Source organism: Colius striatus, chromosome Z (genome assembly GCF_028858725.1).
Source record: "Colius striatus isolate bColStr4 chromosome Z, bColStr4.1.hap1, whole genome shotgun sequence".
Taxonomy (NCBI): domain Eukaryota; kingdom Metazoa; phylum Chordata; class Aves; order Coliiformes; family Coliidae; genus Colius; species Colius striatus.
This window is the reverse complement of record NC_084790.1, coordinates 43,968,981-43,987,520: the sequence shown is the minus strand read 5'-3', so window position 1 is coordinate 43,987,520 and position 18,540 is coordinate 43,968,981. Positions and strand designations below refer to the sequence as shown.

General features: G+C 38.1%; 1 long non-coding RNA gene across 1 annotated transcript; it reads right to left on the bottom strand.

The window, feature by feature from the left end:
* Window positions 1-321: 321 nt before the first annotated feature.
* On the bottom strand, window positions 322-8,493 carry LOC133628910 (uncharacterized). The gene is made up of 3 exons (XR_009820897.1): window positions 8,414-8,493; window positions 8,210-8,325; window positions 322-2,051 (listed from the first exon to the last, which is right to left on the bottom strand). It is a non-coding gene; the product is annotated as an uncharacterized LOC133628910 (long non-coding RNA).
* Window positions 8,494-18,540: the final 10,047 nt, after the last annotated feature.

The following is an 18,540-nucleotide window of genomic DNA, read 5'->3' as shown; positions in this document are numbered from 1 at the left end:
CTATCTCTGCATATATTGTTCTTTTCTCTTAAACTGTCATTTCTCCAGGAATGGCTCTTCTGAGAAGGAGTTTCTTTTCTGTTTAAAAATCTATTCCTTTTCAAAACTTGATTCACATTCTTAAAAAAACATTTTTTGAAGTATCTCTTTATGCTTTTCCTTTCTTATTACCTTCTGTTTTTTCTTTTCAGATTCTTGAATTTTAATACGTGAAACCATGCTTAAAAAATACCCAATAATTATCTGTCATCATGGAAACCAATAATTCAATAATTAAAAAAAATCAGGTACTAGAATCTGTTCCTACCTGTCTCATGTCTGGTTCATTCTTTTATTTGAAGTATGTAGGGAAACCAACTGGATGTAAGTGTAGCTGTGAACTACAATACTGTACTGCAATATCTTCAACTTTGTTGACACTGGAAGGGGTGACATAAATGCGTAGTCTGTCATGCAAATCACAGAAAACTTGTTTCTGTGTTGCTGATCAAGTTTTTACATTCTATTTTGTTGGCCAAGTTAGTAATTTTGTATGCAAATACAAAATATATGGAAATGTATGTAAATACAAAATGTATGTATATACATCTTTGTACATATTCCTGATGACTCACTTGCTCTGTCCTCCTGTCACACTTAACTGTGTTCATTTTATGCCATAGTTTGTTTCTGTTCACGTGTTACTTTTACTTGGTTAATGTAACACTTCTAGAACTGCATATGCTTTTGATGTGAGGATAAGAAAGGCTGAGAGATCATCACAACATTTTGGAATAGTTTTAGTTGAAATAGAACTTTAAAGGCTTTAACTTACTTGTTGCTCAAAGGAGGAGTAACTTCAAAGTCAGATCAGGTTACAGAAGACTTTTCTATTGAGTTTTAAAAATCTCCAGGAGTGGAGATCCCACTAATTTTCAGGGTAGTCTGCTCTAGTGTTTGACCACCCTTCATAGGGAGAAATATTTCCATGTGTCTAATGAGAACTTCACTGGATCTTGTCTGTCTCCTTTTTCTGCTTAATCTGTGCTAAGGAAGAGTCACTCTAGATGTAAACTTATTTAATTTTTTCCTATCTTCAATTTCTGTTTCCTGCTGTTGGTTATGACTTGGTTATACTATGTTGGTTATACTGCATTAATAGTACTAAAAGGTTCTTTGCTCATGAAGACAGACATTGTGAAAAGTCAGCTGAGGTCACTATGGAGAAGGAAATGGACTGCGATCTTTGAAAGCTTCTCTGTAGGTATAGGTCTTCAAGAATGGCTTCCTCATTCACATGGACAATCTTGTTCTCAAATAGTTCTATTATACTCTTGCTTAGCTTGATTTTTTTGCTACATGAAGAAAAGTCCTATGGCTCCTACAACAACCATATTCATTTTTCCCCCCGAAGTGTCTGAAATAATTGGAAATGTAATCCCTGGATCTGACATGTCACTGGCCATTTTAGAGTAGGAGCTGTTCTGTTCTCAAACTATCACCATATTGTCTTCTGTTTTCCCTGTCTCCTCTCCATGTTCCTTCTGTTTCTGATGGCACTCTTACATTCAAGAAAGCATTAAGGCAGAAAACAGTGAACTTGTATTATTTTCATCAGGGATTATCTCATGATAATAAAGCATGATCTAGATAGTTTGGCATCACATTTGTTTTCCAATACAGAGATGTTTTACCTGCTGGAAAAGCCCACAAATATTTATTTGTCAATTGTCTTGTGACAAGTCACATTATAAAATCTCCATAGAAAGTTCTTGATTTTTTTTCCCTTTTTTTCTCTTTTTCAACATTATAATACAATAACTTATGTGAAATCCATGGGAGCAGTGTGCAGAATTGAAAGCAAGATACTTGTTGTACAGGTACAACAGTGTTAACAAAGTATTAGGGCTTATTTAAACTTGTCCCTTACTAAGATACTGTGTGAAGATCAAGGCATTGGCAATGCAGTCTTGTGTCATCTGTACCAAAGAAGGACATGTTTAGTTCCACGAGATTTCTTTACTACTATGAAGCCATTGCATGGAGCATCTTGATTTCTTCCTCATAGTCATCTGCAACAGATGAGAGCATATGACAATAGTTACAGAGTTATAGATATTGTAAAGCATGATGCATGTTTTTGTGATGTGCAATGAAAATTGTGTTACCGGGAAGTCTCTTGAAGGAAATAGAATATTTTAGCTAAGTGTCGTAGGGGTCCTTGTTTGTCCCTTCACAATACAAGTACATGAAATCTGTGAAAATTCTTAAGGGTCTTAAATTGAAGTTGTGGGCCATCTAAATGCTTGTTTCCTTTTTTCATGTATGTACAGTTTCCTTAGTGACATAAAAATTAAGGCCCTGGATAGCACCTTGCCAGCTTTCTATACTGGAGTTTACTGAAGCAAAATGTCATGGGTTTAATAAATTGTTAGTAAGTCCATCCAAGGGATAAGGATTATTAATAGAATTAATGCTAGGAACTGGAACTGACAGGTCCTCATTATCATAAATATGAACCAAATATCAGTTCTGAAACACACTAAGTGTTCTGCCTTTGCTGTAGCATAAGAAAGCCACGAAAATGCAGATTAGCTTTCCAAGAGGGTAATAGTCACTATATGTGATTGATCCAAAAGCAAACAAATAAATATTCTCAGAATGGTATATAGGGATATTTTAAAGTTTATTTAGTAGCAAAGAGCAGACAGACATAAAAAGACAGTCCACCAAATATTGCAGAATATATTTATTTATTTAGAGTCCATTTCAGTTGAACTTCATTCCTCAGTTGTAAGAGGTGTGCCTATCTCTTAGATCTTTAACTTCACACTTTCTTTGCAGAATATCTTATATGCTAGATAACCACTTTGGCATGATTACTTCTCTTCCATTTTTGTGGGAGAGGGGAGGAAATACACAACAAACACTTAGTCTTCCATGGGAATTAAGCTAAAGGAGAAAACCCCTACACTGAGGTGTTATTTTACTTAGGTAAACTTTTGAAATAAAAGCTCTAAACCAGTCACATGTTAGAGTGTAGGATTTGAAATCTAGCAAGTCTGCAGATGTATTACTGTTACTCACTTGGCTTACCTGTCCAAGCTTGTATAATTGAAATTCATAGACACATGCTACATACTTAGACCCACACCATGCAGTGTAATGCACCATAGCTGGTGCTAATTGACCTGTCGGTAAACTAAAACCTATCTAACAGTCAAAAGTTCTTACCCTTCATTCAAAGCAGTGTGACTTGGCTGTCATTTTCCTCTGTAAAAATCCTGAAGTAACTTCTATCAGAGTCAGCAGGACTGCAAAGTTGCTATAATTTGGACAAACCATGCCTGATCCTGTATGTATTGCAGAAAAATATGTCTAAAGGGGTCACCTGTGAGGACACTGTGTCCTCTGCAGCTTTGCAGGTTGTTATAGGCTAAATGAGACCTCTGGCAATGCAATTACCAAACAAATATTTGATATTATGGATTTAGAGATCAGTCTTCTGCAGCTAAATATTATAATACAAAAAACTCAGGAAAGATATTTGTTATGGAGTAAATTGTTGCATTTCAGCAAAATGGGTAAATAACTTAATCTGTCTACGTAAAAGATCACAGCTAAGGCTCTAGAAGGAATATATTAAAATAAAAATAAGTGTATTCAAAGTAAATGGAGTGTCATTAGAAATAACTGAATGTACAAAAGGAACATCATAGACTACAAGTTTCTCTTGAACAGCTGGCAGATTTGCTTTTCCTTCCCTTAACGTGAGAATGCTCTGCTTGTTTGCCTGCACTCCCTAATTTTCAATGATTCCTTGAGGCTTTTCTGGTTTTGAGTCTTTACTGTTCTTCTTTAACCTTACAGCTGAAGGAAAATATGACAACTCAACTGTCACTAGTGAAATGTACCCTTTGCAACAGTCAGAAGAAGATGTAGGTGATGGAGGTAGTATTTAAAAGCACAAAGAGGTTTTGTACTGATTTAGCAGGAGTTGTACAATTAATTCTTACTCCTAGCTTTGACAGCTGCTCTCTAAAACCTGTGCATGCATGTATATATATGCTTACATATTTTTACATTTATAATCTTCATGCTTACAAAAAAATCCCTCACATTCTAAAAACCTGGATCTGCATTTTTATTCAAACAATATTTCTTTCATCACTCAAGTAAAGATTTCAGGATCAAGCCCAGATTTTGAACAGTATACTGGATCTTTTGTAATTGTGTGGCCAGAATAGTAGGTTCAGTTCTTGCACTGAAGAATTGAAAACACAGGAAGTGACATGAAGTATAACGCAGGTGCAGAGTCCAGTAGAGGAGCTGTTTCTGAGAAAGAGCATAGTAGTTGTGATGTGCAGGCACTTAAATCACAGACAATGAGTAAAAGCAAACTAAATTCTGCCCAGAACAGGACTGAAACAGGGAGATCAGCATCAGAGATATTTTTTTAATCCTCTTCTATAGTCAAGATTCTCAATTACCAAAATTCAAGACTGAAGATTATCTATAAATATGCAGAGTTTTGATGCAATAAGGCTACATGTATAGACAAAAGACTGTCACAAAAATATTACATAGGAATGTATTGTATAAGCAATAAGTCTTAATTTCATTATCTGACAATACAACTCATTGTCCTCTATTTAAGTGTCTGCTTTAAACTGGTAATTAAAGTTCTCTCTGTAGTCACTGGAGACACAGAGACAAGGCTTTTGAAGAGAAGCAGGCCACTCTGATATTTTACACCTCTCTTTGGGTAGGATGTAACACCCTTTGCAAGTCCTCGTTTGTAATTTCTTTTTTTTTATTATTTTTTTGTGGGGTTTTTTTTGGTTTTTTTGGTTTTTTTTGTATGTGTGTCTGTAGAAAGAGCCTAGGCAATCATCTTCAACAAGAAGTCTTTCTGAAAGTACTTGCTTGTGATGAAACACTCAGATAAGGTCATTATCCTCAATCTGCCTTTTCAGAGCAGGTAGTTTGAAGCATCAAGGTATTACAGAGTTGCTTGTGGTCATGAAATGAGATAATGGCAGAGTATTAAGAAGAAACCTTACAAATGACTACTTATTCAGTTATTTTCAGACAAGTCAATTTTATGAAAGTCTTCAAATTTTTTATACAGTGTCTCTAGTAAAAGCCTCTGCATGCCAGTCTACTGATGAGCAGTAAGTGACATCACTGACATTTTTTCCCTTATTCTTCCATGTTATCTATTAGCAAAAATATTAACAGTTTTCTCACTAAGTCCTGTTTCCATCTCTTCTTGAAAAAGAAAGCCTACATTCCTCCCGCTGATCAAAGGCTTTCAACTCCCTCTGATGGGATTTTCCCAGTACTCCTTTCTCTTATTTGAGTGGCAAGAAATCCTCAGCACAGAGCCAGGAAGGAATGCATAGGTTAGTATGGATGTAGAGAAATATCAGAAGGGATGTTTGTATAACATATCAGTGTATTACTAAGATAGCAAGGGAAAACAATTTAAATTGTAATACACAATAAGCAATTTTTTCCTCTTGACTACACCACCCCCCACCTACCCCACCTCCTACCATGACTGTGAAGTACTCAAAACTTTTAGAAGTTAAAAAAAACATTAAAAATTGGAGTCTTTGGAGCTGTTGATTCTCTTTTGTTTCTTGTAGTTCGCATCTATCTAAGCCAGATACTAACTCTGATTTTGTGACAGTTTTACTCAGGTGTCGATATTCTACATTAATGTACTTCATATGTACAATATAGACTGTCACAAAAAACCCCCACAGTGATGCAATGAATTTGTGTCATGAGATGTAAAGGCCAAGAACAAAAAAAAATCATGGAGTTTGCCTGTCTGTAGATTGTAAGATATGACAGAAACCAGTCAGTGGCTGATGTTGGATGTTATGATTTCATGATAAAACATTAAAAACAAACATGATCTCAACATGTATGAAATTGAGATGAAGTAATGTAAATGTGGGGACCAGACACATTCCTCTTTTGGAAACATGTAATATCAACCTGCACTGTTTCATATTGCAGATGTCTCCACATCCCTACATCTACTAGAAACCTTGAACAGAGAGCATTTCTTCCTCTGTGGTGTGGAATCATTCGGTGTTCTGGGAATTCCTAGGTGTCTGAGTTTGTTACCTCTATTTATTTGCAATCTGGTCATGTGAAAGCCATCTCATTACATCAAAAAGCTAATTAGACATGTTGTTTTAACATGTGCAACACTGCACTAACCTGTGGTGAAAAATGAAGCAGGAGGGAGATTTTGTTCCCTCTTGCTTTCTTCTTGTAGGTTACAGCAGTAGTTTTACTGTTACTGTAACTGTAATGAAAGCAGAAAGTAAAATCCTTTAATTTTTTCACAGTTTTCATCTTCCTGGGTTAGGAACAACTGGGCTTTCTGTGTGTGATTCTGAATGGTTACTTACATTTCTTTTCAATTATTCTACCTGCGGTGTCTCCTTTATACTACAAATATAAATTAGAAAATATTATGTTCGCAGGTGGTGTAATATCAGCTTTTTGCCTTGTTGAACAACACATTTTGATAGTTATAGATCCTGAGAAACAGAACAAGCTAACAGGCTGCAGGTGTTCTTCAGTGACTAAAGATTAGCAGAAAAGCCAAATGTTGGTGGGACTGTATACTTCCTCTCCTAACAGAAAATGAGAAATCATCCAACACATCACATTTTCCTTAGAGGAAACCAGTCACAGGAACAGGAAGTTTGTGTGAATAAAAAAGGGACATCTAAACATTTTCTGATTGTTTTCAGCCCCTAAATATTGTGCAAACACTAAAACCGATATATGTGTGTTTGATATGTATATATGGCTCAAACAGTGTTGACTAGTGAAAACAGCAACCAAAAACTTTAAAACACAGATCCAAAAGTCCAGCCCAAATTTACAGATTTTTATGAAAAAACCCACCATAAAAAACCAGAAAAGTTACTATAAAACTGTAAAACTCAGGAGTCATTTATATCTAGGCAGGCTCAAATTCCAGTTGTTAAGAAACATCACAATTTTCTGTCATTCCATACTGCAGGCTTGTGTATGAAAATCACATTAAGCCCTCAGATGGGAAGTGGATAGATAAATCCTCATATTCCAGCTGACTGGTTGTCTGTAAAGGTCAGTTGCTCTTGTCTTGCAGTCTGATTTGCCAAAGTTGCATCAGTACTCATTCTTTATTAGAAGAGTTTAAGAACTCTTAAGACAGTTACTGCCTCTAAAAAAAAAAAAAAAAAAAAAAAGAAAAAAAGAAAAAAAAAGAAGAAAAAAAGACAAGGTTTGCTTACAAATGCTTTACTTCAGTTTTGAAACTTCAACTCAGTTTTGAAAAGCTGTCTCCTGATTTTGTCTGCAATTCTGGACTGAAAATGTGGTGAGGTAGATGTGATATCATTTATACATTTAATTCCCTTGTGGCCTTGCACATCAGATTGCAACTTTATAAAAGACATAATTTTCAACATCTGAAATTGACACTTTCTTTTCTTCTTGCTTGGAAAAGTCCAAGCTGATTTCCAGTCACCTTTTAAGACTATTTACTTTTTCACAGAGTGTAAAACTACCTTCACAAGCTCTATATCCCTTTCCCTGTAGTTTCCTGAAAAAAGTTAGGAAAATTCTTTGCCATAGTAATTGTGTTGGAAGCGCCATGTATGCCTTGTGTAAATACACATAGGTGTGAAAAGGACAATCCAGGAAGTGTTAACTCATGAAGTAAATGTATGGAATCCGGCATCCTAAGATGTATTGTCTAGGGCAACAAAGACACAATTATTGAATAAAAAAATAGAGATAAATTACTTTAAAAATACTGTAGCAGTGTCTGATTGCTAGAAAGGAAAAAACAAAGAAATCTTTCTGTCCTAAGATGATGCATTTCCTTCCTTTTGCCTGGTTAAGACCTGGTTAAGTGGGGTATGGGAGGAGGAGAATACATGGCTAGAAATAACAGTGTTTCTCTGTGGATGATACCCAGTTGCTTACAGGAAGGAGAAGCAGAAGGAAACATTTTAGAAATCTCTGAGAGAAGCAAGCATAAGTCTTTTAAAATACTGTGGCCTGTTTCATTCCTGTTATGGAGGGACGGGGAATGCGATTAGGAGGAGACACAATCACAGTACTGGTTAGTATGGGTTGGGGAATGGTGAGTGTAGAAGTCACTGCTTAGCTCAACTGTGAGTCATCAAATCACATGATCCCCATCACTTACATTGCAACTGTTCCTGTTAGGAAGCCGGGTTGAGCTGTAGTGTCCTTTGGTCTTTTTGAATCCTCCTTTGTTCACCATTGCCCATATTTGCAGAAATATTACTGTTGTTCCCATCACTGTATTAGCAAGAAGAGAACAATCCATTCAGTTAGCTACTGTATTTGTTGATCTTCTTCTCAGTATGTGTAAATCATGCTATTTGACCTGGATTTATTTGGAGGAGACACTCTTTCAGTGATTATTGCAGAGCTGACAGTGTTCCATGGTCAAAATGTAAAATGAGAGACTATTTTAAACTGTCATTCTGCTGCTGTGACCAATCTCTTTTCACAATTTATCTAGATGACCTCATCATTTCTGAGGCATCTGTAACCTGTAACTTCCAAAACAACTTGGATAAGCATTGCCTTTTATAGTCTATGAATAACTGGCAGACAATGTCCTAACATCTCAAACATCTTTTATCTCCCTAAAGCAAACCTACGGAAAACGTAACACTGTTCCCTAGCTAAACAGAAGCAGGGAAGTGATGCATGTAAGACAGTATTTCATATCTGGACAGATTACCAGATGTTCTTCAGCTTCCATAGGAGGAAGGAGGAAGAGTCCCTTTGCTTCACAGTGCGGTTATTTTAAGATCACAAAAGATAAAGTTGTAAATATAAAACAGCCATAGAGTTGCCCAGTCTGATGCAGGCTCATAACATTACAGCTGTCTATCGTGGTTTGTCCCAGCTAGCACAGCAGCACCACGACAGTCTCTTGCTCAGTGCCCCCATTAACTCCCACCCTTGTTAGGATGGTGGATGTCCCAGCGAAGTGGGAATAAAAAGATAAGCAAGGTTGTTGTGGATTTAGACAAGGGCAGGGAGGGCTCGCTGCCAATTACGGTTCTGGACAAAACAGACTCCAGTACTCAACTTAGAGAGGAAAGTAGGAAAGTTTATTCTACAAGAAATAAAACAGAATAAAAGCAAAAAGGGAGTAGGATGATGAGAAAATTACAACCAACAATTTAAGATCTCCCTCCCCATCCCTCCTTTTTTCCCGGGCCCAGCTCACTGCTCCCGATATCTCTACCTCCTCCCCCCTCAACGGCTCAGGGGGGCAGGGAATGGGGAATGTGGTCAGTCTCTCACAGATGGACTCTGCCGCTTCTTCTTCTCAGATGAGGATGACTCCTGGCATTCTTCCCCTACTCCAACACGGGATTCCTCCCCTGAGACAGTCCTTAACAAACTTCTCTGGTGTGGGTTGTTCCCAACAGCTGTGACTTCTGCCAATACAGGGTCTCTCACACGGGGGACAGTCCTTAGTGAATATCTCTGGCGTGGATTCTTGCCACAGTTGCAGTTTCTGCAGATAGTGGGTCCCTCCCTGGGGACTTGGTCTCTTTTGGGCATAAGTTTAATGAGCTGCTTTGTCGTGGGTTCCTCCCCACAGTTACAGCTGTGAACATGAGGTCTCTTCTACAGGACACGGCCTCTTCTGGCCATAGTTTTAATGAAGAGAATCACTGCTCTTGGCTCGAGGTCTGCAGTGATGTGATTGGGTCAGTCCCACAGGACATTGCTTCCTCCAGCCATAGTTACTGTCCCTGGCATGAGGCCTTTAATGAAGTGATCTCTGCCCCTGGCTCGGGGTTCTTAGCAGAATGAGTTGCTGCCCATGGTCTGGGGCCAACTTTAACAACACGAGTCTCTGCCCCTAATACGGGTTCATTGTCAAAATGAGTCTCTATCACTGATGTGAGGTCTTAAATGAAAATAAATCTCAGCTTCACCAGTTCTCTCCATAGAATGCAGGGGAGTCTCTGCTCCAGCACACCTCCTCCTCTCTTTCATCACTGACCTTGGAGCCTGCATGGTTGTTTCTCTCACTGTTCCTACTCCTTGCACAACTACCAATCAGAGAAAAACAGAGGACGGAAGAAGGAAGAAACAGGAAGAAGATGGAGAAAGAAACCTCGTCTTCCGGTTTCTTCTTAAAAAGTGATCCTGGAGGCGTCTCATTGGTTCAGCCCCAGAAGGGGGTCTGGCTCAGAACTACTTACAGGAGCCATCTTTACAGCCCCTGATCAGAAAAGGCTGTCATGTGAAACCATGACACTGTCTTATATGGCCAGGAAAGTACTAACCTCTTGGTGTCACACCTTTGATTGTAAAAAGTAGTGCTATAGCAGGACCAATTTCCCCTTCTTCTGCATATTCTACAAGAAAAAAGGATAAAAGACCCCAACACCATGCTTCACCTCTGTCACCAAATGGTATGGCGAATTCACAGGTCTTGCTTCTATTTTTTTTTTTTTTGGATAGGATTATGTCAGTTAATACGTCTTTTATCCTCTCTCCAAAAATCTTTCTCTTGTGGCCCTAAACAAGTTGTCTTACCTTCACTTTTTCTTAGGGTGAATTACCTTGTAGAATCTGAAGGTTGCTTTGGGTGAGACTGTGCACATAGGAAGACACCACTAGGCAGCTGTGTAACTCATAGCAATCTAGTAACTTTCCTGTTTGCATATGTATTGCCTGGCACATGATTCTTGTTAAAGATGAGATTATTTTTCAAAATCTGCCTGGATGCATTCCTGTGTGACCTACTTGAGCAGAGGGATTGGACTAGATGATCTTTAGAAGTCCCATCCAACTCGTACCACTCTACAATGATTCTGTGATTACTGGTGGTCTGAGAGATCTTGATGAATTGAGATCCAGAAAATCATAACAATTACATAGAATTGTAATCTTTCTTCTTTTTCTATAGGGGTGTTGAACAGATTGACAATTTTGTGAATTGTGTTTCTAGACTGTCCTGGTTTAGGCCCATCAGGCAACAAAAGGTGACGATTAGCCTCAAGTACCAAAGACCTGAGGATTGCCAAAGGGCAGGGAGAGCTTAATTGTCGCTTAAGGTTCAGGACAAAACAGACCAGGCTACTCGGCTTGGGGAAGAAAACAGAAAATAATTTAATGCAACATCATGACCTTAAAACCCCAAAACATAACCAAAAGAAAACAACACAAAGTAATATAATAATGAAGAGTCAGATCAGCCTTTTTAAGAACACTTTCTTGCCACACCTCCCCTCTTCCCGGGCTCAGAGCCCTGATCCCGGGGTTTTTACCTCCTCCTCCCCTGAATGGCTTGGGGTGGCAGGGAATGAGGGTTTCAGTCAGTATATTCCTGATAGCTTCTGCCTTTTGTCCTCCTCAGGACAGGTGGGCTCAGCACCCATCCTCCCTGCAAGTCCGTGGGGTAACTCACACGCATGGCAGCCCTGCACAGGCTGCTGGGACACGCATTTATCCCAAAGGCTGCAGCTCCTCTCTGCCTCTCGTGTGGGGCTGCTCTGCGGCCTGCAGGCTCTCCAGCACGGCCTGGGCCATGGCCATCTCCCCACACAGTCCCTCTCCCGTCCGGGCTCACTCACATGGAGCTGCTGGTAACTCTCAGTCCTGCCATGGGTCTCCATAGGCTGCAGGGGCACAGCCTGCATTCTCGCCACGGCTTGCAGAGGGGTCTCTGGTCTATTACTTCTCCTTCCTTCCTCCTTCTCTGGTTGAAGGGTCTGTGTGGTTGCCTCCACCTTATATCACTCATACACCTCCTGTGAGCACTTCAAATACCTGTCCCCTAAATAGTGATGGCAGAGGCGCCAGATTGGCCCAGCCGGGCAGGAGGTGGGTGTGAACCCAGGAGCCGGGGGAGAGTCCACAAACTCTACCTGGTCTTCAGTGCAACCCACTCCCCCTGTTACCAAGCAAAAGCTGCTCCTTGCTAAACCAGAACATAGACCCAAGATTCTGCCTGAAGTTTCAGATGCCAAAAATCAGACACCATAAAAAGGAGAGGTCTGAGTTACCGCCCAAGTTGTTGGAAAGCTACTATTTTATATTTTGGACTAAGGCTATATATAGTTTAAGACTTTTTGAGATATATAGATAAGTAAGAGTAAATATAAAATGTCCATTGTTGAATCTGTTACCAAAATTTTCTGTAATGCTTCTCTGAAAGAGGAATATGTGATTCTTCATTTTAAATAGGGAAGGAATAACACCTTGGTGTTGTGATATATGCTTTTTAAACATTAACTTTGTATGTGTAGAATTGCGACTATTTTACATAGAGGGGATCTTTCATTATCAAGATTTTAAATATCATTCAAATAATTTCCTTCTGTGACAGAAAATACAATTTAAATGCTTTCTACTCCTGATTAACATTTGAAAATGTTTTGACAAATAATTTTTGACAGTTGCAGCTCTTGGATAAATCTGGAAACTTTTATAAACAATGTTCCTATGCGACCTGATCTAGACGAATCTGCTTCTGCAGGGAGGTTGGACTAGATGATCTCTAAAGGTCCCTTCCAACCCTACCATTCTATGATTCTATGATAAGTATATGACAAAATATTTAAACTGCATTTTGGAACATCAAAGTTTTATAATGATATATATTCCCTTGCTTTATATTCTTCGAATATAGGAGGAGAATACAAAATGTAGATAAAGAGTCAAGAACAAAGCTGCTTTTTTGAATTTTATATTTCTGGTGGAATCAAGTAGGTAAGCAAGGCAGGTTCCATCAAACAATTTTCTTGCTGAGAATTCAAATTGGAGGCTGTAGCTTGTTGTGCCTAGAGCCAAATAAACATTTCTGCAAATATAGGAAATTCATAGAATAAATATTATTCAGGAAGTGTTCTCTGAGGAGGAACTGATTTTGGACAACTAATAGACTCCACAATTTTAACATCAGATCTTCAGATGTTTAAGATAATCTAACCTTAGTTATGTAAGACAAATAAAGGAAACATTGCATCAATATTCTGAACTGAGCGCTCAAAATGTTCAGGAGAGCTAAATTCTACAGGTCAGTAATGAAAATACTTATTAAAAATTCAGACATCCTATCCGCCTGTGTCCATGCAATCGCAGTCACTCTTTCTATTACTCACTTGTTAGAGACACTTTTGTTGCAGTTTTGCTTTCCCAGAGCCTGGAGAGAGACTGAAGAGGTATTCTATCTCTTTTTTCTAACTGGTAGACTGTGTATTGGGACACTAGGTTGCATGTTTGTGTGTAAGGTTTTTTTCAGAAGGAACAACAGACTGCTTGAGTTTCACATTGGCTCATTACTTCCAGAGAAATCTGTATGCCAGGCCTAAGCTCCCCTAGAGATCCACTTCCTTGGTAAACAAAGCGGTGAAGCTTTGTGTGTTGATGGTCTAAGTAACTTTCCTGCTTTGTATGCTTTATGATATTGCCTGAAGTTTCTTAGCTGTGTTTTTGGAATTAACTAAACTTGCAGCAGGTGAGAGCTGGAACATTGACAAAGTCCATAGAACAGCCATTAGCTTGTTCCCCTGGCTCCTTGACACTTACTGACTCGTGCTTTTGAAATGTGTGAGAGGTCTAAAAGATATTCAGAAAGGGCTGTAACTAGCAGCTTGCTTTCACCTTGCTAACTGATAGTTGCTTGTGTACCAGTTGACACTTGCCCAAGCTGGATCATGGCAATCTCATTGGAATGTGAAATTGGAATATTTACAGAGCAGTTACTTCCACATTCTTGCCCAGCAGAATGCAGAACATCTTTTGGTATGTGCATGTGCCAAGTAAGCCTGAACACATCTGAATATCAATGTGCTCTGAACTGGGTATCTTCAGCCAGAATCAAATGCCTGAAAGCTTCAGAAAATTAATTCTTCAGGTTTGAGTTCACTTACAAAAACTGCACATATATAATGACCAATCTTCATCAGTTGTTTTGAAGTGTTTGAATGTGTGGAATGACTTAAAACGTGCTTAGAATGAGAGAGAATCACACTACGGTAGTTATTAGAAAGAGTAAGAATATTCTTCCCTTATAGAACTCACAATCTCAGTGTGCACATAGCAAGATAGTGAGCAACTGATTACACATGCCTCAATTAAAAAAATCAGGGTGAGAAGCTCTGTCAAAATGCAATATATGATTATTGCTTTGAGATCATGTAATTTACAACATTAAAAGTCAGGATATTAGTTTTCTATGAGTCAAAAATTGATTTGTGTTTCAAATGAATCATTGCCCTCATGATGATGAAAGTTTTGAGTATGGTATTCTGCTAACAGGTTTTATTCTGTTTATTCTGTTTCCTTGGCATTGAGGATAACAAAATTTTTTACCTCCGGAATAACAGAAGATTATGTAGACAGAACAAAAGTCTTTAAAATAAACATAATTTGTTCACTCTTTTGCTCTCTTCTAGACAATCATTCATATAAAAACAACCTACACGATTTATTTGTAAAATCTTAGACACTTATTCTTTTTCTCTGTCACACAAAGGGTATTTACCTGCATATAGATGTTCATGCAAATATTTTTACACAGATAATTCTGTAAGATTTGACAATTCTGTGTATAAGTTTGGAATTTAATCTATGCTTTGGAACTTTGCCCCCTCTTTATTGTACAAGTCTTTCTCTGTAATTTTTAATTCATAAATCCTGTCCTACAGAAAAAAAGGTTGACATGACATAAAAAGCAGGACTATTATGCTAGTAGATAAAAGTATAATTAAGTAAACTATCTTAATTTGATAAAATATGTGTTCAGCCTTATTTTGGACAAGACATCACTTTATGTACCTGCTTTCTTAATATTAGTTTCCAATGGAAAGTCTCAATAAGTGAATATGTAAGACTTAGGGATGTCAATGTTACGGACACATGGTTAGATCTAAGTGAATTTTTAAATTTTCAATATTGTTTCCAGTACTATGAAACTGCTAAGCAGAGCTTCTTGTTGTAGCTTTTACCTATAATGCTATGCCTACTTTTAAAAGTTACATTTTGTGATCAAAAAGAGCAAAGAAAAAAAGTTCTGTGCAAAGACATATGTCCAATCCTATTGAAAAATTAGAACTTCAGCTGTTCCAGGGCTTGTTATACTTTTGGAAAGAGGAAGGAATTCAACAGATCTGGAAAAATCTCTTGTTTTGTGAAAAACACTGAGGTTTTGCTCGTTTCATCGTGATTCCATCACCCAGAATCAGAAGCCTACCATGGATGAATCAATTCCTGGCAGAAGTTACAATAGCCTATAGGACATGTTTATTTGAATAGACTGAAATTGTTCTTCCAGACGAAGTTCCCAGATTACTCACCTTCCTTCAGTCACGAAGAGGTGTTCACTCAAAATAATTCTTGTCCAGAATGCCCACTATCATCTTTGATTTACATTTCCACACTGTGAAGTCTGCAGCAGGTGGCATGTATATACCCTAGAGCACACAGAATGGATAATCTTCTGTTGCTAGGATCCCTTTTTGACAAAGTAGTTTGACAGAGGCATGTCTGTATGGTGAGGTATTTTGCCCTTACAGTGAGAAATTTTCATTGAAGGCATCTTGAACTTGATCTATTTGAAAAGAAATAGCAAGTAGAAGCCACTTTTCAAAAATAATTAACTAACCTACACTTTCTGTGTAGTCTCAAATCAACTGTTGTTAAAGTACGCTGTATTACCTAAGCCTAGGTATATTTCTGTCATACGGGAAAATCCAGGAAGGTCATTGTAATACTTTGAGCATCATGTGAGCATTACATGATGCTAAGCACCCTCCACGTGGCAGGAACCCTGTGAAAAATTCTCAGTTCTGGTTCACACATATACCATGTTCAGATCTGGACTGGCTATCCACGAAATTTTGCAAGGCAGTATGATCTGCTTCCCTGGGGGACACACCCCAGACTGGTGACCTGGGCAACTCACTTTGTTTCTCTGTTATTTCAGTTTCGTTCTGTGTAAAATAGGAATATTAAGCCTGACTTCCCTTATGGAAAGTACAGAAAGAATACCGCTATGTATTATTGTGCCTGATTGTTGAGAAGGCTGTGACTACGCATTGGAAGTGGAAGCCTCTTGGCATTTGCAAGTCATTAAGATTAATTCCATTACATAACCACAAAGTAGGTAAACCCTAAAGTTACAGAAAAGTATTCTAGAAAACTGTATACTGTGATGCAAAGGTTTCATGACCATTCACGGTTAAAAGAAAACTATTACAAGTTTTGCAAATTTTAGAGTTGCACTTCAGAAGCTATTTTACTGAATCTACTTAGGAAGGTCAAAATGATCACAAAGTCATGAGAAAAAAAATTAACTATCTTCTAAGAATTTTTAGAAGCTTATCCTCAGAAGAATAGAAAATTGAATTAAGTGAATCCAGATCTTAAGATACAAATATATTCCATTTGATCTTGTACTGACTATGCACATTTCTGTGTCTTATAGAGGTTGATTATTGCTCACAAGACTTTCACCTATTATTAACAGAAATGTGTATTTATATCCAGTTACTGTAATCTATTGGACAATTGAAATCCAGGGAATATTTTTTTCTTTTAAACTTTGTCTTGGTACATTTGTTCTGAAGTTATTTAATTCATTTCGAAATTTTTTTTTTTCTTTTTTTAACTAAATTTATTATCCAAATTTGATCTGAATAATTTTAACGGTTTCAATACCTTCCCAAATACATGATTCATTAAACATGCTGCCCATTAGAAAATAAACTAAATCCAAAGATATTGTCAAGCATAGAGAATTGATGTATACCAATCTCACGTGTTGTGGTCTGGGATTTTCAGAGTCTCAGCTGCAGAATATTTATTTGTGGTTACTGCAACAGAACTGTACTTTTTGGGTAGGGTAAGTATCAGGAGGAAGAGGATAAAGACCTATGTGAGAAATGTATAGAGGGATATCTGCAGATGTTGATATACCATTATGAATTTCTTTTTTTAAACCCAACATTTGTCAGTACAAAAATATATTCACCCCTGTTCATCACTGCTGTGTGTTCATAAAAATGTCTTTTAGGTTCTATACAGTGGCTACATGCTTCAAACACAACTAGAAAGATGAGGAATACAATAAAATAATGTCTTTAAGAGCACTACTACATGACAGAACCTCTGGCAAACTCTTCTCATCATGCTGAGGCAGAGATATCACAATTCTCATTATGCCACATCTTATTCTCACTGTTGATAGAAACTTTTTGTAGATGAGAAGGACAACTTGGTCTTTAAGTTAGTCCTTTTGAGAAACAAGGGTTTTTTAGCACTGTAACATTTTGAGGCCTCATCTGGAGTACTTAGTCCAGTTCTGGGCTTCTCAGCTCAAGAGGGACAGAGAACTTCTAGAGAGAGCCCAGTGCAGGGCCACCAAGATGATCAGGGCACTAGAATAGCTTTCATATGAGGAAAGGCTGCAGAAACTGGAGCTATTTAGTCTAGAAAAGAGGAGATTGAGGGGAGATCTTATTAACATTTACAAATATCTAAATGGTGGATGTCATGAGGTTGGGACATCCCTTTTTTCTATAGTAGCTCATCATAGGACAAAGAGTAATGGGATGAAGCTGGAACACAAAAAGTTCCACTTAAATATGAGAAAAAACTATTTCACTGTGAGGGTGAGGGAGCAGTGGCACAGGCTGCCCAGAGGGGTTGTGGAGTCTCCTTCCTTGGAGGTCTTCAAGACCCGCCTGGACATGTTCCTATGTGGCCTGATCTAGGTGAACCTGCTCCTGCAGGGGAGTTGGACTAGATGATCTCTAAAGGTCCCTTCCAACCCCTACCATTCTATGATTCTATGATTTACCCTCCAATATGGAAGAAATAGCAACTAAGGGACTTTAATCTCATCCCTGCCATGTTTGATTTTATTCGCGCAGAAAACTGAGCAGATTTGTCAGACCACATGCTCAGTTGTAATGCAGCTGCTTTCTGCTAGTGGGACATCTGAATATCATAGAACTGTCACAGGGACATGTGCCATGAATCTTCATTTGTCAGAAGGGAAAATGACTGTAATAGGAGCTGGTAAATCTGTGCCAGGGCTGCACTTGAGCTTTGCACAATCATGCAAGGCTGGTGTAAAAGTAAGGAGTGCTTGCCACAACGCAGAGGCAGTGTGTGTATAGGGCAGGAGAAGGCACTGAGCATGTTTGTTCTCTGTTTTGTAATTCTTAAGTATCTTCAAGATCTGCAGTTGGATGTGCTTGAAACAAATAATAAAACGACGTATTCTTTTGGCTAGGAATGGTTTTCTGGATGCTTATTTCCTTTGTGGATAAATGAAAGAAGGTTTTGTCTTATCCCTCTTTTCAAAGACAGTTTTAGCAAAGCGAGGAAGAGAAAAAACAGTCTGATTCCCCCAGGGGAAAAAAAAGTAGACTTTTTCCAACTTGCAATTTTCCTATCTCTCTATATTATGATGCTTATAATTGTGTTAACATCATGTCAGAACATGTCAGAGTAGCTCTTATTGAG